Source organism: Lissotriton helveticus, chromosome 4_1 (genome assembly GCF_964261635.1).
Source record: "Lissotriton helveticus chromosome 4_1, aLisHel1.1, whole genome shotgun sequence".
NCBI classification, from domain to species: Eukaryota; Metazoa; Chordata; class Amphibia; order Caudata; family Salamandridae; genus Lissotriton; species Lissotriton helveticus.
The window spans coordinates 36148774-36172663 of record NC_136063.1 but is presented as its reverse complement, the minus strand read 5'-3'; the positions used below and the strand labels follow the sequence as shown (position 1 = coordinate 36172663).

Here is a 23890-nt window from a genome sequence, read left to right as displayed (position 1 = left end):
TTGTAGTTATAAAAAACACTGTAGTTCAATCCTGTCATTAAGACCACTCGGCACCATGGTCTGTAAATGTTTTGTCCACCAAGCTTCCCTTTGAGCTAGTTGTATTGGGTGGTTTTTGTCTGGTTTCACTGTGACTATTTCTAAGATTGTAAACCTGAGCTGTGCATTGGTGTGTTGGTGTTCTAACCAATGTGTGGCAAAGAAAGATTTAGTAGATTTCGTTCTGAATGTGCTTTTGTGCTCAGAAATGCGTACCTTGATTTTTCTTGAAGTTTTGCCTACATAAAGAAGACCACATGGGCATCTGATAGTATAAATGACGTTCATACTGTTACAGTCTCCATTATATCTTAATGAAATGCTTTTCCCAGATTGTGGGTGGTGAATGACATTCCCTGTTATGACATTGTTACAATGAACACAATTGTAACACTTTCGCATTCCGTTAAATAATGGTTGATCTGCAGAAACTGTGGTGGTCAAAATTTCTTTTAGATTCTTGCTCCTTGTGTACGCAAATAAGGGCTCTTCATCATACAACCCCTTGAAATCCGGCTTTTGTTTCAGCAATTCCCATCTTGATTTAATGATATGTTGAATTGCTTGGGATTTGGATGAATATTTAGACACGAACACATGTCTATTACTTTTCTGTTTCAACTTAGTGGTGAGCAACTCCTCACAATGTTTAGCGTCAGTCTTATTCAAAGCAGTCTTCAAAACTTCCACAGGGTAGCCTCTTTGTTTGAATTTCTCTGTTTGTAGTTCTAGAGCTTCTTGTAGATCTGCTGGATTAGACATGATTCGCTTCACTCTTAGTAATTGTGAGTACGGAAGGTTGTTTTTCAATGACGGTGGGTGGAAACTTGAGTATAACAATAAATTGTTTCTGTCAGTGGGTTTTGTATACACTGATGTTTCTAATTTGTTGGCTCTGTGAGTTATCGAAACATCCAAGTAGTGAATCTGTTGTTGACTGATCTCATAGGTAAATTTGATTCTTTCATGCTTGTGGTTGAGTTCATTAATCAGCTCTTCTAATGAATCTTGGGAACTTTTCCATACAAGAAATATATCATCTATGAATCTGATATAAAAAGCCAGATTCTTAGCCCAGATCTCCTGCTTAAAGATATGTGTATCCTCGAACTGCGCCATAAAGGTATTGGCGTAAGCCGGTGCACCAGAAAAACCCATTGAGGTTCCACTCACTTGGAGGAAGAATTTGTCTTGCCATGTCAGGTAACTATGCTGGAGGCAGAATATCAGTAGTTCCAAAATGAAAATTTTGTTAACTTCCAAGTCAGGTAGTTGTAACAGCGCCCATTCACTTGCTTCTACACCATCTTTCAAAGGGATAGATGTGTATAGTGAAGTCACATCTATTGTGCACATCAGCCAGTCCTGATTGTAATTTTCTTGTACATCCCGAAACAGATTCAGAAAATGGGTAGTATCCTTCACATAACTGCGCCAAGTTTGCACAAATTTTTGTAGAAAGTGATCAATAAGTTGTCCCAGTGGTGTAAAGATGGAATCACAGCCTGAGACTATTGGTCGAAAAGGTGGATTGTTTAGGCATTTGTGCACTTTCGGTAGCATGTAAAGCTTTGGTCTTCTTGGATATTGTACTGTCAGAAACTTCCGTAATGTAGGTGTTATCCATTCCATTTCCTCAGCTTTATCCAAAATCTGACTAAGTAATGACATGAAGGTGACAGTTGGGTCTTCTTCCAGTGGTAGGTAAGTCTTTTGGTCTTCTAAATGCTCATTGACCTTCCTCACGTAAAAACTTGTATCCATTACAACAAGTGCACCACCTTTATCTGCCATTTGAAGCGTGATTTGATCATCTGCACTCAATCTTCGAAGGATGTCCAGTTCATCTTTTCTTAAGTTAGGCCGCATTTTTGGGTGCAAATTCAATTTGTTGAGATCATGGCGAATCAGGGATTCAAAAGTGTCCAGAATTTTATGTGTCACCGGGGACATAAACGTACTTTTAGGTCTAAACTGTCTCATTTCCAAATCCTCACTTTCTTCTTCAGGTAATTGGACTTCTCCTGTTGGTACTACATTAGTGAAAAAATGTTTAAGTCTTAAGTTGCGAAGAGACCGAAAGACTGATACTTCAAGTTCTAGTTTGTTTGTGTTGTAGATTGGTACAAAAGATGTCCCTTTATTGAGTACCAATTCTTGGGCACTAGTTAGTTGCCTAGAAGAGATGTTGATCACGAGGGTTTCCCCTTGCTTCGCAAGTTCCTCGCTTCCGCTTCGCGTTCCTTGGCTTCTTTTTCCTTCACCTTTGTTTCCTTTTCCTTGTCTTTGGCTCCTCCTTGTTTTTTTGGGAGGTCTGGGGGTCTCCCTCCTCCCTGTACCTTTTCTAAAAAAGGAGTAGTCACGGTTGTGGTTGCACTAGCTTCATTTCCTGTTCCCGATGTTGTAGGGCCTTGCCTCTCTGCTAGTGGTTGTCTTGATGGATCCATGTCATTGTCCGAAACTATAGATTCTTGTGATGATGAGGCAGGTTTTTGATAAGGACGCCTTTTGGCGTACACCTCTGCCCAGGTGTAAACCTCATTTAATTTATAGTCTATAGTATCTCTCCTGAATTTTCGCAATTTCCTTTCATGGATCTCCTTGCCATAAACATCAAGTTTTGAGTTCAGATCCTCCAGCGTGAGTCTCCAAAAATCTGCCTCACAACGCTTAGACATATCCGATTTAATGATGTTGATCTCTTCTTCTAGCTCCTTGATGGTTTTAGAAAGTTCTTCTATTAATAACAGAATCAAGTCCAATGAACATTTATTTAGTACTGCCTGCCACTTTTCCATGAATCTCTTGTTGTATTGGAATTTATATAGCAATGGCTTAATTGGCAATCGTAATCCTCGAGGTATTCTTTGTACCTTGTGGTACGGAATAAGTGTCGAAGCATGTAATCGTTGACTCAACGCTCTTTTAGCTATAAATTCCAATTGTTTAAGTTGTTAAGGTTTAGAACTGCCTTGGGCATCAAATAAAGGTGTTTCTTCAATAAGAGAATATATGCTCTGAAATTGTGTGTCTGTGTAGGTTCTTGTATCTGCTCTATTGTCAGTTAGGTTAGATATGCTTTCAAAAGACATCTTCAAAAGAATGTGCGGGGTGCAGCGGGTAAGTAGATGTGGCAAAATTCAGAATAAATGTTTTTCTTATCTGCGCACTCCCTAATGTAATACTAATATACTGTTCATATAATATTTGTACACTGTTTATGTGCTGCTTGGTTGTAAGGCAGCCAGCCCAAAGTAACAATCAACCTCTGGTGGAAAATTCCACTAGTTTACCAAGCGCACTCCTGTATGTTTAAAGTATAACCAATGTGAACAATTGATAACCTATAATATTTCAATGTTATCACTCGAAGAGAAAATTCAAAGAAAGAAATTATTTTTCAAAACGTAGCTTTATATAATCTTGTGCTTGTAAATCTTGTTCATTTCAACATATTAATTTTGAAATCAATACACAATCTGAAATTTAACAAGTAAATGTCATCACATTATAAATTTGTTGTAATAACTCTGATGTTGAAAAACTTTTTGATGAAGGTGAAGACATAGTTGAGAAATAGGCCCAATGCATTTCGGGGGGTTCCCTTCTTCAGGGGCACTGTAAGAATGAGACAACGTATCAATAATCTGTGTTAACATTTCATTTGTTTACAAAGAACTTCAACTAACATCTCATTAAATAATTTGCGAAGGCAGTTCATGAAAAACACTGAAGCTAGATGTATGTGTTCTGGCATCTAATTTGAACAGTTGATTACATGAATGATATAAACATCGGACAATTGATCCAGGTCAAAAAATAGAAAGAGAAAAGAGGTAAAAACTAAACTGGAGAAAACTTCTCTACCGCTATCAGTGTGTCTTGCGTTACAGTGTTAATTTACAAAATTCAGGGCACAACAAGGGATAAACTCGATGTTAATGGTAAGTGTGCCACCATACTGTATATGTTGTACGGGCAAAAATAGTCACGAAGGTACTCACATCTCAACTCCTCAATGTCATTTATCAGAATTCAAGTGCTCCAACATGTAAAGTTGATAAATCTCAATCTCTCAGCTGAGAAAGAAAACGACAAGATATATATGTATCACTACCTAGACATCAATTTGTTCAGAAGCCTAGTGGGGAATCTATTCCTCTAAATGTTCACTTACTTGATACTAAGTAGCTGTGACTGAAAGAAATAAGTCTAAGTGGAAAGACAATAATCACTTGTGCGTGAGCACCGAAGCCATCTGTGCTCAAGCACGTACCGGCACCTGCGGGGAATGCTTCTTGATATTTCACTATCTAAGATGCAAAAAAGCAAGGGTATATTAGAAAATTCCTGTCTTGCCAACAAAATTGATAATCTCAAAAAATTCATGACTCAGTAAAGGACTGGAAAATTACTACACCACACGTATCAACAACATCGTTCTTGAATACTGTGTGGACCAACATCAACGATGACGACACCATCAAGATCATGGACACCATCCACTCCGGTTCCCCGGAAGACCCCTGCCCACACCACATCTTCAACAAAGCCAGCAGCACCATCGCACCCTTTCCTTGGAAAACCATCAACATCTCCTTCGAGACAGCGACCTTCCCGGACAGCTGGAAGCACGGAGAGATCAACGCCTTACTCAAGAAACCCAAGGCGGACCCCAAGGACCTCAAGAACTTCCGACCCATCTCCCTGCTCGGGTTCCCAGCGAAGGTCATCAAAAAAGCCATCAACAAACAACTGACCAGCTTCTTTGAGGAGAACAGCATCCTGGACCCATCCCAGTCCAGGTTCTCAGCAACCACAGCACCGAAACTGCCCTCATGGCCGTCACCGCTGACATCAGGACCCTGCTTGACAACGGAGAAACTGCGGCCCTCATCCTCTGGACCTGTCAGCCGCCTTTGACACGTTTTGCCATTGCACACTACGAACACGACTCTACGACGCAGGAATGCAAGAGAAGGCCCTGGACTGGACCATCTCCTTCTTCTCCGGCAGAACACAGATCGTCCGCCTCCCCCCCTTCCGCTCCGAAGCCACCGGGATCATCTGCGGCATACCCCAAAGCTCATCCCTCAGCCCAACGTTGTTCAACATCTACATGGCACCACTCACCCACGTCTCATGTCGGCACGAACGCAACATCATCCCCCATGCTGACAACACCCACCTGATCCTCTCCCTCACCAGGACCACCACACCTCCAAAACCAACCTCCACAAATGAATGAAGGGGGTTGTCGACTCAATGAGAAACAGCCGACTGAAGCTGAACTCGGACAAGACTGAGGTCCTCAATCCTCGGTTCCATCCCCTTGGCCTGGGACGATTCATGGTGGCCGACTGCACTAGGAGCAACCCTAACACCCACCGACCATGCACGCAACCTCCTCGACTCCACCCTCTCCATGACTAAGCAGATACGCCATCTCCTCCTCCTGCTTCAACACCCTCTGCATGCTTCGCAGAATCTTCAAGTGGATCCCCACCGAAACAAGAAGGACAGTCACCCAGGCCCTGGTCAGCAGTAGACTGAACTATGGAAACGCACACTATGCTGTACCCCCGGCCAAACTCCTGAAACGGCTCCAACGCATCCAGAACGCGTCCGCATGCCTGATCCTCGACATCCCTCGTGGCAGCCACATCACACCCCACCTGAGAGAGCTGCACTGGCTTCCTATCAACAAGAGGATAACCTTTAAGCTCCTCCCCCACACACACAAGACACTCCACAGCACCAGACCAGCGTACCTCAACAGCCGACTCAGCCTCTACACCCCCACTCACCAGCTTCCCTCCGCAGACTGCACCCTCGCCACCGTCCCCTGCATCCGAAGAGTGACCACCGGTGAAAGATCATTCTCCCACCTCGCCGCCAAGACATGGAACACCCTCCCCAACTGCCTGCGGCCGACGAAAGACCTTCTGACCTTCAAGAGACTTCTCAAGACCAGGCTCTTCGAACAGTAGCAGCTTCTCCACCCCTAGTGCCTTGAGACCCTCACAGGTATGTAGTGCGCTTTATAAATGCTATGATTGATTGGTTGAGTCTGTATCTTTCTGAAACAAACGCCCTGATTCAGTCAGTATTTGGCCTGAAGGCCTTGTTGGGGATATTGCCAAGGCCAGTTCCCTTGACATAGGGTTTCCTTGGTACCATTAATATCCTTACCACCGCATGGAGTCCCATGGGGCTAGAACCCCGTGATAACTTGCGGTTATTCTGCTCCTTTCTGTCGGCTGCTATCCAGCCCTCACACAACTTGGGCCTGATTCACGGCCTGGTTGTTTACCACCCAGTTTTACTGGTCTTTGACCTTCCTACTAACCTGTGTGATGGAGCATTATGATGAATATCAGGAGGAGGCCCTCTGGCTAACTTGCCCTGGGCAGACGCCTTCTATGAGGCAGTTGATACCTCCATTTACAGAGCGGTGGATGAAGCCATAACTCCTCTGCAGGAGAGGCGCTCCCACCAGATTGCTCAGGTGTTTGAGAGGCTTACGCCCCAGTCTATCATGCCCCCTCCAGCCCCGGTGCCCTTGGGCCCAGGAGACTTGGTATGCTGCCACACAAGTGACCCGGGACTTTGGGGTGGACATGGATGTGTTTGTAAGGCTAAAGCAAGCCTTTTTGGACAGTCAGCCTGCCTTACCTGCCGGAACTCCGCCTGCTCTTCAGTTTGGCACCCCTGACACTGTCACCCCTAACACCGGATGCCAGGGACAGTGGTGGTTCCCAGTCTGGCCCAGCCTGTGTTGCTGTATTTCAGCAACTGGCGCCACACAACCCTCCCCCATTTGTGCCACGGACACCTTTTGGCAGCCACGGACGGCACTATCTGCAGAGGATCACAGTGGACGCTAACTGTTTCCTCTAATCAGCAGCATTAGGTCCGAGTGTGCAGGTGGGCAGACTCTGTCTCACTACGCTGCAGGGTTTGGAGTCCGCTCATGTTGCGGTAGCAGGATGTCACTCTTCTACTACCATAGCAGCCCGGGTAAAAGGTTCACTGAGCCAGCTGAGCAGCGCCAGTTGTAATGTTTTACAGTGAGGTCTTTAGAACTACGGAACAGTGAATTCGCTGCTGACTCATGTCTTATCTTTGCTCTCAACATGGATGCCTGGCTGCAGCTGCTCTTCACCCCTCTGGCCCAGGAGATGAAGCTGCCACAGGGCGCCTTGGTATACTTTGTGCACTGGGAGTTGGTGTTTCAGAGGTATGGGTGTTTGGGTGCCCAGAACAAGGCGAGTGATCGTCCAGCAGCGTTCGTGCTTCCACTCTTGTTTTTAATGCACCCTATTTATTGGCCATGATGTCCATTTAGCAATCGCAAACTCCATGATTTGGCGATTCGCTGTCTATGCGACCACTAAATGGCAGGGTACTATAAACTCACGTCAACTGCGATTATAATGTTATGTTATGTTATGTTATGTTATTTATACTTATACCGCGCACAGCTGCCCCAGCGAAGGGTCGTCCTGGCGCTTTGACAAGGTACACACAACACAACACCTGAATAAAAGACTGGGAAGGGCACAGAAAGCAGTTAAAAGTGCTAAATAAAAAGAATGGTCTTGATGGCGCGTCTAAACTGAAGAAAGTCATCGAGAGCCCGGATATGAAGAGGAAGAGAATTCCACCACTTTGCCGCTAACACTCGAAAAGAGCGGCCACCAGCTCTACTCAGCCTGAAGCGCAGAACCACTGCCAGATTCTGACCCAGCGATCTGAGGGTTCGCGGGGGTGAATACTGAGTCAACAGGTTCTCCAGAATTTGGGGGGACGTGCCCTTGAGGATTTTAAATGCAAGGCATAATACCTTGAATTTAATCCTCTGGTGTACCGGGAGCCAGTGGAGAGACTGCAACGATTTGGAGACCAAGCACCTCCTTGGCAGGCCTATCACCACTCTGGCTGCCGCATTTTGAACTCGCTGCAGCCGGGTGAATTCTGACTGATTAATCCCCGCCATAAGCGAGCTGGCATAATCGAGCCGGGACAGCACTGATGCTTGAACCACCAGTTGCCAAGTGGGAGCATCAAAGAATTTAAGGATAGGTCTTAAACCTCTGATGATGCCATAACAAGTAGCCTCCACCTTCTTGGTGTGACACATGAAGCTGAGGGTTGGATCAAGCCAAACCCCTAGATTTTTTATCTCCGATGCTGGAGAGGGGTTCACTCCCAGTTCAGAGGGCCACCACTTGACGCCCCACAACTCCGCCTGCTTGCCGACCACCATGACCTCGGTCTTCTTGGTATTTAACTGGAGACAGTTGGAATTCATCCAGTTGGCCACTGCCTGTAATCTGTCACGGAACCTGGGAGCCTCCATGTCTGAGTTCCCACTCAACGTGACCGCCAGCTGCGTATCATCAGTGTATGATACCATCGTCAAGCCCCATTGCTTGACGACCGCAGCCAGCGGCCTCACGTAAAGATTAAATAAGGTGGGACTTAACGATGACCCCTGTGGGACCCCCAGGTCCAACGGATAAGATTTAGACTTGCCGGGCGGGATCACAACCTGAAAGGACCTTTCAGCAAGAAAAGAGCGGAACCAGCATAGGGCGGAACCTGTGACACCTACTTCTTCTAGTCGCTGGAGCAGGATCCTGTGCGAGACCGTGTCAAACGCGGCACTGAGATCTAATAGCAGTAGTGCCGCCGTCCGACCCGCATCAAACACAGAACGCAGATGTTGGACCATAGAAAGTAGGGCCGTCTCCATGCTGTTGCCCGCACAGAACCCATTCTGGGTAGGGTCAAGGATGTTAGCCCTGGTGAGATGGTCTGCAAGAATATCGTTCACATGGGCCTCAGCAACTTTCGTAGCCCAAGGAAGTAAGGAAATAGGGCGGTAGTTCTCGGGTTTGAGGGGTTCAAGGGTAGCCTTCTTCAAAATAGGTGTAACTACAGCCTGCTTCCACCTAATGGGGACTACACCTGAGGAAAGTGACAGATTAACCAAAGAAAGCACCGGAGTGCGACATAACGGCGACATAATCTTAAGGTGAGCCATACATACTATAAACGCCATTTCCCATTATACCGAAAAGGAGCGACACCGTGCATTGTAAAAACATGAACGACTTTACATTTTGCAGGCTTTTAAGAAAAAAATATTTGTTGCCACTTTTGCGATCAGGGAATTCTAGTTTGTTTCCATATTTCACAACTCTGCTCTTGCACGAGAGCGCATGTCTACCAAAAAACTGTTAATTTATGAGCAGCTTACAGGGAATGACCGGTTACTCACCGGTAATATTTATTACTCCGAGTCGTAGCCCTCCCCGACCCAGTACTAACTACACAAGCATAGCTCCTCCCACCATAAACTCCCAAGCAACTTAAAACCCATCCCTTCCCTCCAGGCCACACCCATGCCCTGAGGCATATTAGACTGTGACCTGCCAATCAACAACCTGTACCTAACAAGCAAAAGAAGCCGAACACGGAGGGAGGGATGGGAACCTGGACTTGGACGGGGAGGGCTACGACTCGGAGTAATGAATATTACCGGAGAGTAACCAGTCATTACCTCCTCGTCAGCCCTCCCCGTCCCAGTCCTAACTACATGAGCAGATACCAAAGCAACAATCAGCTTCACTCAGTAGCAAAAAGCAGACTTTATTAAAGCACATAAAAAGTCACACCACCGGAGCAGAACACAACAGAGCGTCCCCGAACCCAGCAGAATCAGTCCACCCAACCACCAAATACTAATGGGAAAATAAAGGTTTGTGGAGAACTCCATGTAGCTGCCCTGCAGATCTCAGCCATGGAAGCCCCCTGAAAACAGGCCCAGGAAGCCGCCACCCCACGAGTCGATCTACCCTGAACAGACCCAGGAGCCAACACACCACAGGCCTCATATGCAGCACCCACAGTCCATCGCAGCCAACGACTGAGGGTAGCCCCAGAAGGCTTTAGACCTAGACCAGCCAGTCCAAAGGTCACACAAAGGGATTCTACCTTATGAAATGGCTCAGTACGCATCAAATAGATCTCCAGAGCCCTCCGAATGACCAAAAAGTGCAGCCGCACCTCAACCTCTGAAAGGACCAGGACACAAAACAGGCAAAACCCGATCCGCTAAGCAATGAAAAGAGGAAGGGACATTGGGAACAAAGGAAGGATCAGGCCGCAGTACCAGCCGATCAGGAAAAAAATGTAAAAAAGGGGCCGAACAAAGCAAGGAGCCCAACTCCCCAATCAGTCGAGCCGACGTACTAGCCACAAGGAACAGCACCTTGATTGTCAGAAACCTCAAAGACACCTCCTGAAGAGGCTCAAAGGGAGCCCCCTGCAAAGCCCCCAAAACCAGAAGCAGATCCCAACTAGGAGCAAAGGACCGAATGACAGGCATCTGAAGGAAGCAACTCCTCAACAAACAGGACACCAGGGGAACCACTGGGTCACAGACCGAACCCCGAAAGGCCCGAACAGCAGCCCAAGCCAGCCTTCAAAAACTCCAAGACATGCACCAGATACACCTCCAACATGGACCACCCACGCGCCATACACCAAGACTGAAAAGAAACCCAAACCCTGGCATAGGACTTGAGAGTCGAAGGGCACCTGGACCTCAGAATAAATTCCTCCACTGAAGGAGAAAACCCCAACGCCACAAGGTTAAATTATTGTGTTTTATCTAGGAACCCAAATCAATATTGCTATTTTATGCCCTTGTACGGCTATAATCAATAATATCCCTATAATGGCATAGGAATCAGATCCATATTTAAGTAAATAGCCCTTGCAGTCCAAAGCACGGCAGAAGCTACTTCCTTGGATTCCTAGAAAGCACGAGTTCTTTCGACACACCAAACCTCCAGCAACCTCGGAAATCCCACGTTTCCTTTTGTTTTGATTTGTCACTAAAACTCCTGCAAACACTAAAGGAACAGTCAGTTCTTAGTGACATCTTTATTGACGTCTTATGTCCAAACCTTACGTCAAACTCGGCACCTTTCAGGTATAAATATACCAACGTTGCATTAAGCAAACACACGGTGGTGGTTTTGGAGCCGAGCAGCTATCTACTTGCCCGAGAGCCCAGCTGATGCGAGAGCCCACGGACGCTGCCCCTCCTCTTTGATGCACTGGGAGAGACGCTGCCTTTTCTCCTGCCGAGAAATCCAGCTCCGGTGTTCTCAGCCGCCTTCGCGGGCTGCTGGGATATCGAGTCCTGAAAGAGAGATACCAGACCTCCTGCATTCTATTACCCAGGTACGGAGCTGACTAAACACTTGAAGAGAATTCTTGAGTCAGATTCTTGGCAAAACCAACTTAACTTAAACTGCTACTTACTTACTCCTTCCCACGTATTAGGCTTAGGTCAGGTACACCGGGGTAGGCGTATCTAGAAGCACCAGTTGAGTATGTTAGTCAATGTATATATGTATGTATATATATTATCCATTTTAAAGTATCTTATGGCTAAGAAACCATATCAATGCTTTTACAGTATTATTTCATAATACTCTTTTTACTGTACGCACTTTACTTTATATTAAGTATTGCAATTATGGCAATTAATTTCTCTTGCATGAGAAAGAAGACTGCTCAATAAATTACACCTTTTATTGAAAACGCCCGTCTCTCTTTTCTCTGCACTCAGGTGAAACTAAGTACGCACAATGACTTAGTGAAATAGCTGTCTATTGTTTTCACACGACTCTAGAGATCCACTCTTATTCTGAGGGAGCAAAGTTGTCATGTTATATGGTTGTCGAAGCTAATCCCGTCTTGTCTATCCAGGGAGGTTAAACCCCTCCTCGTTTATTCGAGAAACTTTCTAGTGACCTCTGAGCTAGCTGGAAAACCTTAAGTCTAATATAGTCAGTAGAGACCTAGTCGACCTCAGTCCTACGTCTACACTGCTGAATATATTATTCCAATGCACAGAGCCTATTGGGAATATAGGAACTATACCACATGGCGCCCAACGTTTGGTAAGGCGATAAAACTAACGCAAGACACTAGAGAAACTCAGTCGTGCTTTTTCACACAGACCCTTTTTTCCGTAAATACTCCAAAAGACGTGTGGAGTGGGTAAAAGGTTAAAAATCCGCCGGAACTTAGTAGGTAGAGATTCCTATGTATAGTTTTTGGTTTAGTCAACGTTGAAGGATACAGTGTTTCAAAATATTGTGTACCTAATCTTTGTTTCCTTGAAACTTGATCTGCAACAAAAAACATTCGACCAGTAAAATGGGGGAAAGTGAAGACGAGAGGGAGGCAGCTAGAATAGCAGCTCGACTCCTAGAGGAAGACACAAGTCTCCTACAGACTGACCCGAATGCTATACTCATTCCGGTCAACATAAGAAAAAGTATAACTCTTAAACTTATAGAAAATGGACTGACACCACAAGGTGGTACAGTCATATTCGTGGTAGAGGCCCATGAATATCAGCAGACAGAGGTATTCCATTCATGGATAAACCTTCCAGCAGCAAACGCTGTAACACACGAATTCCACTATTACAAAATAGAGGAACCTCCGGATGAATACACCCCTTTCAAGGACGTTGAAATCCCACTAAATTACCAAGAGCACCTGCTCTGGTTTAAAGGCGCCCTAAAACATAATAATCACATCACCAGGCTCGGTCCACTAGGTAGACCAGAAGCAACGGGGCCGGTCTTGTGCGGCTCTGCAACACACGCAGACTACAAAACAATGTCAAGCGAACAACTCCTAGTTAAACTGAAAGAGTTAACAAAGGCATATAGAGAATTAGTTCAATTGGCTAGGGATGATATAAAGATCCGCCAGAAACTGAAGGAAACAGATATAGCAGAAAAACCATTTGAACTTGCCGGAATCATAGAAAAATCCTATGAAGAGCTAGGAAGAGATAGTCTGGGTGGAAAACCGGCAAAACCCCAACTAACTGAAAATCCTGAAAAGATATTTATTAAAAATAATTTAAACACTCCAAAAAAGAGCTGGGATGGAAATAAACAATCCACTCCCAAAGGGAAAAGATTCCAGTCCAGAGGAAGGTCTCCACAGCGTAGAGAGAGATCTCCAGGCCGAGAAGACAAGTCTCCTCAAAGGGAGCCCTCTGAAAAAGATACAACCTTAGAGATAGGGATAAAATAAGAAAACCTGACAGATATCAAGATGTTGATACACGTCCCTCTCGATCCTTCTCACTCAATCTTTCTCGATCTTCCTCACAGAAATTGGAAAGAAGAGGACGGTCAGAACAAAGAGAAGAGCACATCAAGTCAAAAGACAAGGAACCTGCTCACGTAAAAAATTACAATTTCCAAGAAAGAAGGTAGCCAGTATTAAAATAATCAAACATGCCGAGGACACAGCTGAAAGTGGGCCCAGACAATGCTAGACTGCGCAGTGGAAGTGACAATAGCTCGCAAGATCCTGATAAATCATCTGGAGACAGTGGACACGAATGAGTACATTCAGGTGGAAACTGCAGATACCAGAGTTAGCAAACCTCATAAAATATATGAAATAACATTACGTATAGAGGGGGATAAGACTAGGAAAGTAAGGGGTCTGTTTGGGGATAACCTTTCAAAAGGCTATGACATCCTAATAGCTGAGAAAGACTGGCCACCAGAGTTTGTCAGGGAGTGCCCTCATGGCAAAGAAATGATTATGCCTGCCTTCTCAAATTATATTCCAATCCAATGCGAGAAAAAGGGCAGTAGCTCAAGCTCCTGCATTATATAAAAATCATGTAGGATGGGATGAGGACTCTCCTCCTCACAAAATCAAGTTAAAATATCAACCAACTGCACAAAGGCAGTACCCAATTAAGCAAGAAGCTAAAAAACAATTCAGGGAGATCTTAGATCAGCTTGAATACCAAGGGGTGATCGAAACATGCACCTCTCAAATGAACAATCCTTTGTTTCCTGTCTCCAAACCAGACGATTCATATCGTCTAGTCTTGGACTACAGACACCTTAACTCATGTTGCAAGACATTTGCTGTACAAAACTCACACAGTGCAGCACTAATGAATAACATCATTCGCAAAAAATACAAAACAACATTAGACATCTCTAATGGTTTCTTTTGTCAAAACATTGCACCTGAAAGCAGGTATTTACCCGCTTTCTCAATAATGGGGTCACAGAAAATTTCTGTCGACTACCACAGGGATTCAAGAATAGCCCAGGATTATTTTCAGCAAGAGTAACAGAGTTACTACAAATATATGATGATGAGGCATTATCTTATGTCGATGACATCTATCTCACAGATGATGACCTGGATACTCACTTGAAAAGAGTGAACACCATAATACTTGGGTTCGCAGCAGAGGGTTACAAATTCAACTTTAAAAAGTCACGGATTACACATCTAACTGTCCTCTTTTTAGGATATGAAATATCAAGTGAAGGCAAAAGCCTAGCAGACAACTTCTTAGAGAAGTGTGCTGTACTCCAAGCACCAAGAACGCTGAAGAACTTACAATCAATACTAGGTTTCCTGAATTTCTGAAGAACTTACATTCTAAATTATGCCGAGAGGGTTAAACCTCTCTATGAATTAATAAAACCTGATTTTAAACCAATCAATTGGACTCAAAAGCACACAGAAATTTTGAGATCATTGCAAACAGACATGTTAGCTAAAACAAAATTACAAACTTGCGACAACACACGCAACCTTGAAATCAGAATCATCACAGGAAGATGCGGATTCATGTACCTGACCTCTAATGAGGGAGAAACGGTACCAATAGCTTACAAATCACATTTGTACACACAAGCTGAAATAAAATTCAGTTCAACTGAAAAAATTCTAACTGCGGTTCAGACTTCTGTAGCAAAAGAGAGGGCCCTAGTACAAGGTAAACGTATAATAATCGTTACACCGATACCAGCAGTAGAAGCGGTAACAAAAGCAAGAATTCCAAATGCTAAAGCACTACATCTGAGATGGATCCAATGGGTTAATTTTCTTGCTGCAACAGACGTAGTATATGAATTTGATCCAAATTTAAAAACACAAGAATTTCTACAATATGAATATGATTGTCCACTGCCAGCCGAAATCCTGCCTCTAGAACACTACGGCTGTATAATATATACAGAAGGATCAGCACAACCCGCAGTTGGGGGTAAACAAGCTTACAGTGCTGCATGCGCAATTGTTAAAGGTCGTTGGCACAAAGGAAAATTTAGACCACTGGTCACTAAAACGCAATCTCTAGGAGATTGTACAGCTCAGTGAGCTGAACTACTAGCATTTAAGATGGCGCTTGAAAATACCGATCGCAAATTCCCCACACTAATAGTGTGCGATTCATATTACTGCGTTCAGTCTTATAATGAGTACTTGCAGAACTGGGTTTAAAACGGTTTCAAAGATGCAAAAGGTGGCACAATCAAGCATAAAACGCTTTGGGAACAAGTAGTTCTTTTACAGAAATAACTACAAAAGACTCACGTGATACATTCACTGAGTCATCAACGTGATGGCGTTCACGTTGCGGGGAATTTATTGGCTGATGAATCCGCGAAGGCAGCTGTACAAACGGCTTCCATAGCTGCTATCACCCGGTCAAAAACAAAAATAGACAGCGATATAATGCAATCTGTCAGTGCGTCAGTAAAACAGGACAGAAAAACACTCCGGAAAGGCTTTCCAGTAAAGTACTCATAAATTACTGATGCGAATAATGTTCCATTTGCTCGAATACCTGGAGTGGGGGATAGGGCAATTCCAAACATAAAACACAGGTTAGGACTAATTACAGCGGCACACGAAGGCCTCGCTTCTGCACATGCTGGTGTTTCCGCCACAATATCATTATTAAAACAGAGATATTGGTGACTGGGCATGAGAATACAAACTAAGAAATATGTTCTAGAATGCGAAATATGCCAAAGAATGAAAGTAACAACAGTAAAACGACCAGTGCTGACACCCCTTCTAATCTCAGATAAACCATTAGCATGTGTTTACCTGGACCACTGTGGTCCCTTACAAAGGGATGGTAGCTATAAATATATCATGGTCGCAGTGGATTCCTGCACGAGATTCATTTGGATGTGGCCCCAGCGCTCGGCTGACGCCAGAACTGTTATAAAATATTTGTGAGTCTTTATCGGCACATACGCGATTGGCATGCTACATTCTGAACAGGGTCCTGCTTTCAGCTCTCGAGCTTATAAGGAGGCCTTGACCAGCATGGGCATTGCATTGCGGTACTCTTGTCCCTTCCATCCTGAGGGAAATGGGATTGTGGAAAGAAAAAACCGGGACATAAAGCAATCTATAACGGCAAGGGTATTAGGTTCGGTGATGGGTAGGTCCAACATTTAACAAGTGTCCAATGTAGTCTTAACAATCTGCCAAGAAATTCTCTTAAAGGTTTCAGTCCGTACGAACTATTGTTCAGAACTAGAATGCATATTCAGGACTTTGGTAGTCAGACTTCAGTGGTAGAAAGAAAATGCTTTGACATCAAAGACCGCTTGGCTGTTTTACAGGACTTAAATGAAACAAGAAAAGACCTGAGCAACATAAAGTTAAAACAGCAGCCAACAGCCACAGAAGATAAACCACCTGTCCCAGCAAGGCCTGTCTGGATTCCAAAGATTGGGTATCTGGTCAGAGAGAAGATCGCGGTGAAGAAGGAATTTGGGCCTTCTTACAGAAAAGCAATACCTGTCTTAGCTGTCAGCGGAACAAGATCAGTTGTACTACCGCCCCTTGCTGGTAAAAAGGAGAACCGAGTTGTATCCATCGACCTGGTAAAACCACAATCATGTGGCCAATAATAAGTAGTAGGCCCAGTGGACTCCCAAGAAATAGCAGAATACCAAAATTTGCTACAATCCAAGAGGTTCAAACTGAGAGACTAATCAAATTTGATAAACCTGCAGTGAATAAAAAAGGACTATGCAACAATGCCATGGAACTTGTGCCTCTTGAAACCCAAATTGAAACAGTTCGTCAAGAAACACCTGTCTAGAACGATGTAGCCTCAGACTATGCTAATGAAAGAAAAAATGAAAAAGCAAAAGAAAATTCGGAAGCTATTCCAACAATTGACAGAACTGCATCTGGCTACTTCATCAATTTCGATAACTTTTCTGAAGCGAACCTGAAGAAATGCCAATAACAGGAACTTTCAAAGACAAATTAACTGAACTTTCTCATCAACTCAAAGAAACCTATCTAATTTCTCCATGGATTGAATTTTGGATTGTGTTAGGTGTACTTTTCCTCCTGCTTTGGCTCATCATGGTACTTTGTTTGGGAAGATTCATTGAGGGAAAATACAGTACAATGGACACAGCAAGTCAGAACATCAACTTGGTCCTAAAGCCACACAAGTCTTTTCACATCGAGAAAAGAGAACTATCATCAGTGAATGTTACAGCCATTCGGAAGCACAGTCTCGATATTTACGACCTGCTCATAGACTTGAACCTTGACCTCCTTTTTCTTACTGAGACATGGCTGGATGCCAACTCAGAACCGGATATAGTCGCTTCTCTCCCTGCTGGTTATTCCATGGTAAGATTGGATAGAATTGGGGGCAGAGGTGGCGGGGTAGCCATTATTTTTAAACAGCCACTCTGCTGTCAACTTGAACCTCTTGCTATCGCTGACAGTGAGACAGGAGCCTTCTCCATTAAGGTCAATGCTAGTAACACACTGAAGGGTTTCCTGGTCTATCGCCCTCCTGGCCCTTACACTGACTTCACTATTAGCCTCACTGAAGACTTAACAGAAGCTGCTCTACGTAGGGATAAGTTTATGCTTTTAGGTGACTTAAACATCCACCTGGATGACCAACTTGACAAAGGAGCTACCGACTTTTGTCAACAACTATTATCCCTCCTATTACACATTAGATCGAATACTCCCACCCACCAAAAGGGCCATTTATTGGACCCTATTTTTGCCAATTGGGAAGGCATTGAAGTTAAGACTCCCGTTTTTATTCCTTGGTCTGACCACTTGTTAGTACCCTTCACTATAAACATTTCTGCTGGCAATACTCAAAAACGCACTAACTCCAAATATATGAGCCGGAAATGGTCGGCTTTCTCCAAAGCAAAGTTCCAGATTGCACTGACTAAAGGCGGCAGACCAGGAGGTGAGGATGCTGACACGGCGTCGGACAGACTCGAAAGCCGCATTAATAATGCCTTAGATGAAACAGCCCCTCTCTGTCATAAAAACCTTGGCAGCAGACCCCAGAAATCCGCCCCCTGGTTCAGTGATGAGCTTCGCTTAGCGAAATCACAATGCAAGTATCTAGAAAGACAGTGGCGGGTGGCATACCTCGATCAAACTAAACAGAGGTACTTAGACAAACGCAGAGAATATCATAATTCCATCAGGCGTGCTAAAACAACTTATTTCTCAGGTAGGATAGGAGAAGCCAAGAACTCAACTAAGGAGCTGTTTAAAATTTATAAAGAGATCTCTTTCTGCGGCTCATCTGATGACCCATCCTTGGTCTCGGAGGAATCCTGTAACCGCATCGCTGCTTTCTTCTATGACAAAGTGGCTACTATCTGCTCTACTTTCTCGGGGGAAAGAAAAAGGGAATTGAGTTCAGAGAAAATATACTCGAGGTTGGGGAGGTCAACAGGCTGGACCACTTTTTCAAGCCACCTCCAGACAGGCTCCAGCAGATATGCCACTCCATTAAGTCAGGATCCCCTCGTGATCCGGCATCACCTAAACTTCTTGGAGAAAGTATTGAGATCCTGGAACCGTACATTAGGGATGTTCTGAATCTTTCCTTTGAATCTAATATTGTACCTAAAAACTGGAAACAGGCGGTAGTCCTCCCTCTTAAAAAAAAAACAATCTTAGTTGGGACAGGCTGGATAATCTACGTCCCATTTCACTCCTCCCGTATTTGGCCAAAGTGGCAGAAAAGGTGGCAAACCTCCAACTTATGGCATTTGTTGAGCAGGCCAATCTGCTTCATCCTACTCAGTTTGGCTTCCGGTCCCGCCATTCCACTGAATCTGTGCTGCTTATGGCCACAGAGACCATCAGGCAAGGAGTAGATGAGGGTCAAACTATGGCCCTCATTCTACTCGACCTAAGCGCAGCGTTTGACACTGTGGCACATTATACTCTGCTACAGTGTCTAAACAAAGGTGGAGTCACGGGGTCAGCGCTGAGATGGATTCAATCATTCCTCACCGACCGGGGCTTTCAGGTCAGACAGGGTGAACATTACTCCCGCTTGTTCAATCTTGATCAAGGAGTGCCTCAGGGCTCTGCCTGAGTCCCACCCTGTTTAACCTTTATGCCTCCCCACTGGCTACCATGGTGGAAAGCTACGGAGTCCAACGAGTGTCATATGCCGATGACACACAACTGGTCATCTCACTGTCACGGGCACCGGATGTTGCAGCAGTCAGCTTCAGTGCTTGCATGCAGGAGCTTGCTTCCTGGATGTCTGACAACTGCCTGAAGCTGAATGGGTCCAAAACTGAAGTGCTCATGGTAGGGGGTGGTCTGGACGTGTGGTCCTCGGCATGGTGGCCTGCGTGCCTGGGCTCCACTCCAGTACCTAGCCAACAGGCGAAAAATCTTGGGGTAATGTTTGACTCTGCCCTGACATTTGCTCCCCAGATCGATTGTGTAGTCGGGATGTGCTTCGGCATACTCAAGAGGCTACAAAAGATCCTGGACCTACTTGCTGTCGGTGCCAGACAGACTCTTGTGCATGCCCTGGTTACATCAAGACTGGACTACTCCAACCTCCTCTATCTGGGAATAACAGCAAAAAGTCTCAATCGCCTCCAGGTACTTCAAAATGCCACAGCCCGGCTGGTGCTGAGGCTTCCAAGAAGAACTGCCTCTAGAGTTGCTTTGAAATCCCTCCATTGGCTTCCGGTAAAGGAGAGGATTACTTTTAAAGCACTATGCGTCTGCCATCGTATCATCAATGGCAAGGCACCCAACCCCCTTCAATGCCTCATTACTCCCTATAGTCCATAACGTAGGCTTAGATCCTTTGGTACCGGGCTACTTAGGTTGTTCCCAAAATTCATAAAGCCCGAATGGGAGGTAGATCCTTCAGGCTACTAGCGGCCAAGAGCTGGGATACGCTTCCGATGGAGATGCGCCTCGAACCTTCTGAAGCAAAGTTCCGCAGAGCTCTTAAAACTCATCTTTTTGCTCAGCTCTGATGTAATCCCCCTGTTTTCTGTCTCCTCACTCTCTCTCTCAGCGTGGGGACACGCCGGTGTGCGTAATGCCATGCGCTTTATAAAATTCCAAAATAAAAATAAATAAAATAAATTCCAATACCCGGTGGGGTAGCGTGGGACAAAACGGATTACGAAATCTATGGCCCGGTTGAACTCTTGAAATATCCACATCAGTTCAAGGTTTCATTAAGTGACTTTGCAAAACCTAGTACATTCTCTGTTGATTGGGACTTTGAAAGCATTAATAATATGATGTCAGATTTAGTAATGTCAGTAAAATTTACAGAACATGATTACTTACAGGGTTCGTCGAATTATGAACAAATGTACTGCTATAATCACTTTGAACATCACTATTTACATAAATCTGCTCAACCTAGAAATGTTTTTATGTATAATCAATGGGAACATTGTGCAACTCCACCAAAAGCCAGTTCAAAAACATTTTATGAGAAATTTCCATACTTCTCAGGGTTTAACACAAGTGATGCAGAAACGTTTTATTTTAAAGTGTTAAATAAGAAAGGGATGAAAACAATGTTGACAAACACTAAATTGATTTATTCTGAAACATTTTATGAAAAACTGATTACATTTGGTTTTGATTTCCGGAAAGACTACATTGAAACAAAAACCATCTGGGGAACAAAAAATTGGCAGGTCCAAAGTTTAGAAGCATTATTTAGAGCCTGCATGATCCCGGAACAAATAATATTTCTGAATGACACCACTTAACAGACTACTTGTCTTGGCCTAGCTAAGATTAAAGGCTTAAACAAACCATCTATTCCAAAGCCAATACCTGATAGTAATACCACTACAGATGTTGAGATAGACGTATCCCATTTTTTACAGCAAAACAGAACACATCCTGATTGGAAAAAATGGTTGATCTGGCCAACAGACACAAATAACTGTCAAGATAGATTCCTGAACAAAAAACAGGGGTTCAAAATGACCAGACCAGACCCTAGATACTCCCAGAGACAACATCCAGGGATAGTAACAACATACAGTGTAGGGAAACTATGCCTTGAATCGCTACAGACATCCACACTGGCTGAAATTAAGCAACACTTGACTTTACTTAAAGATGGTGCTGACTTGTGTGATTTCATAATGGGACCACGCAAACAGTGTCAAAAACGTTTCATAGCGGCCTGTATATATGCTGCGTATAACGAAGCTTGGAAAGCAACACAAATTGAGAGAGCAGAATAAATACGAGAATTTGATCGTATTAATTTGGAAAAATCACTTTCCGTTGTGGACAATGGGTTAATGACTCTGTCCTCCATAATATATTCACTGGACAGTATTGCATCATCTGCTATCGATATAATAGATCAGGACTTACTAATCTTACAACACGGTCAGTCCCAATTACGTTCTATTGTACAGCTAGGCTGGACGTTGCAAAATCTACGTTCAGGCTACGTGCCATGGCGTTTGATAAACACAACGTCATTATTCTCTATCTTTAACCTTACTGATAAACAAATCAGTTTGGCACAAAAAGGAGCAGACTATACGATTCTGAGCATTGAAAAACTTGAGAGATTACCATTGACAATGTCAGAAAGACCTGTCATTGAATGGATAATACACGGAATAATTACAATTCCAATAACAACTTTCCAATTTAAATACTGCCAAGAGTATATACCAGTGGGCCAGTATGAAAGGTTGGGTAAAGGGTACATTAAGTCATCATGGAAATTGCCTTACACACACACATGTTATAGTGAAAGAAAACAGAATGTATTTCTTAGTGGCAACAATTGTCAACATTCACTTAGCAGTATACTTCTGTGCCAAGGTATTAATTTGCATGGGGCCTGTGAGGGGACTTCAAATAACCTTTCATGTCACCAGCACGGCACACCTGCAGCACAGATAGAGCCATTCTTTAGACAACTTTCTAACAGGAGCTTTATTCTAATAATGGACCACAGCTGTTGTGGCATGGTGCCAGGGAAAGCCTATCTCGTAAGCGTTAGTTCCATGGTCACTTGCTGTATGCAAGTATTGTATCCAAACAGCTGTCCAGATATGGAGGCGACGATTTGGCCTTCTTTGAATATCTCTTCTATATGAATTGATACTTTAAGCAGAATAAAGTCTGTTCTTTTACAGACAACAGTGCCTTTAATGTCATCAAAAGAAATGTATGATCTCCTAGTTGCAAGGACAACAGCAGAGATACATACCCTTTTATCAACAAATTGCCCCGTGCATTTCGTAGAAATGCTAAGCCAAATCCTAAATATGTCTGATGCCAGTGGTATCCCACATATATTTAAGACAATTTATTCGGGACTGCTAACACCCTTCGAAGCAGTTCTGGGCATTTTTCCCAATTTTGTCCATTCTGTCTTTGGCGGCCTACCACTACTTTTGGGACTCGTAGCAGGAATTTTATTTTTGACCCTTCTGCTCCGATATGGCAAGCCAAGTCGCAGACAAGACCCCAGCAACGATGGAAGAAACGATCCTAGCTATACGCTATCGGGACTGCATAACTAAAGTCCTTGGATTAGCCCGGCTAAGAGATCTGAATATGACCTGGTTTCATTCATTCAGACCTATCTGGCAAAATTGTATCTTACCTGTGCTTCGATGTATGCTATGCGGAGAAGATTGCGTGTTGGACGTCTGTCTTACACTACCATCAGCAGTACCATTGGATACAGATACTTTGCTAAGTCCTGTAACGGCTCATGCATCGTGTTGTCCCCAGCGGCTACCCATTCTGATGACGGCATTCGTTGAGACTTCACCACTACGATTAGGTGGCAGTGAAGTACGAGATGAGAGCAGCATCACCCAGGTACGACCATCTGTGAGCATTGCTGATCCTAACATCGATGATAGCAATCAGTCTCACGACTGCACTGTTGCGGCACTTTCAAACTTGATCGAACTTTCACCTGAATAGTAGACCAATTTTTTGCGAGTCTGTCTGAAATGATGTTCTCCCCTGAACCGAAAGAATAACTTTTTAAGCAACGAGCACACAGCGTTCCCCTGAACTCTGAATTCGGCCTTCAGCTTTGATAAACAAGAGCTACTGAAAACATTTGGAACTATTTTTTCCCCTGAAAGTGAAATTATTATTATTATTTTTTTCAAAACTTCCAAAATATTTACCTTTTTTCTGGCACATGAATTCTGCTTAAAGTAGAACTATTCTTAAAGAACAGAGCTTCTATTTTTAGGAAACTCTAGAGACAATATATTACCTCAGCCTCTAGCACATTTACAGCAACTGTATTTATATGTGATGGAATGGTCTCGACCTTCTTTTCTGTATTAAGAGCCATTTCATGTGTAATTTTCGCAAATCGTTCAGCTAATATATATAAGAATGTTTAACTGAATGATTACACTGCTTGAAAAGCGTACAGTACCAATAATCATTTTCGTGTATTCTGCATACACCATTTCAAATGCATAAAATGTATTTTGGGGTGGGTTGGAATACACATGCACATTTAAATGTTTACTATTGCTTGGTTTTAGTAATGATGGACATTGGATCGTGGAGTGGGTATTTTGTTTTATCTAGGAACCTGAATCAATATTGCTATTTTATGCCCTTGTACGGCTATAATCAATAATATCCCTATAATGGCATA

At 43.8% G+C, this 23890-nt stretch overlaps 1 pseudogene; it reads left to right on the top strand.

Annotated features, from left to right (window-relative positions):
- The first annotated feature begins 7175 nt into the window (after nucleotides 1-7175).
- Nucleotides 7176-23890, top strand: part of LOC144827834 (uncharacterized) — a 161909-nt pseudogene continuing 145194 nt past the window's right edge.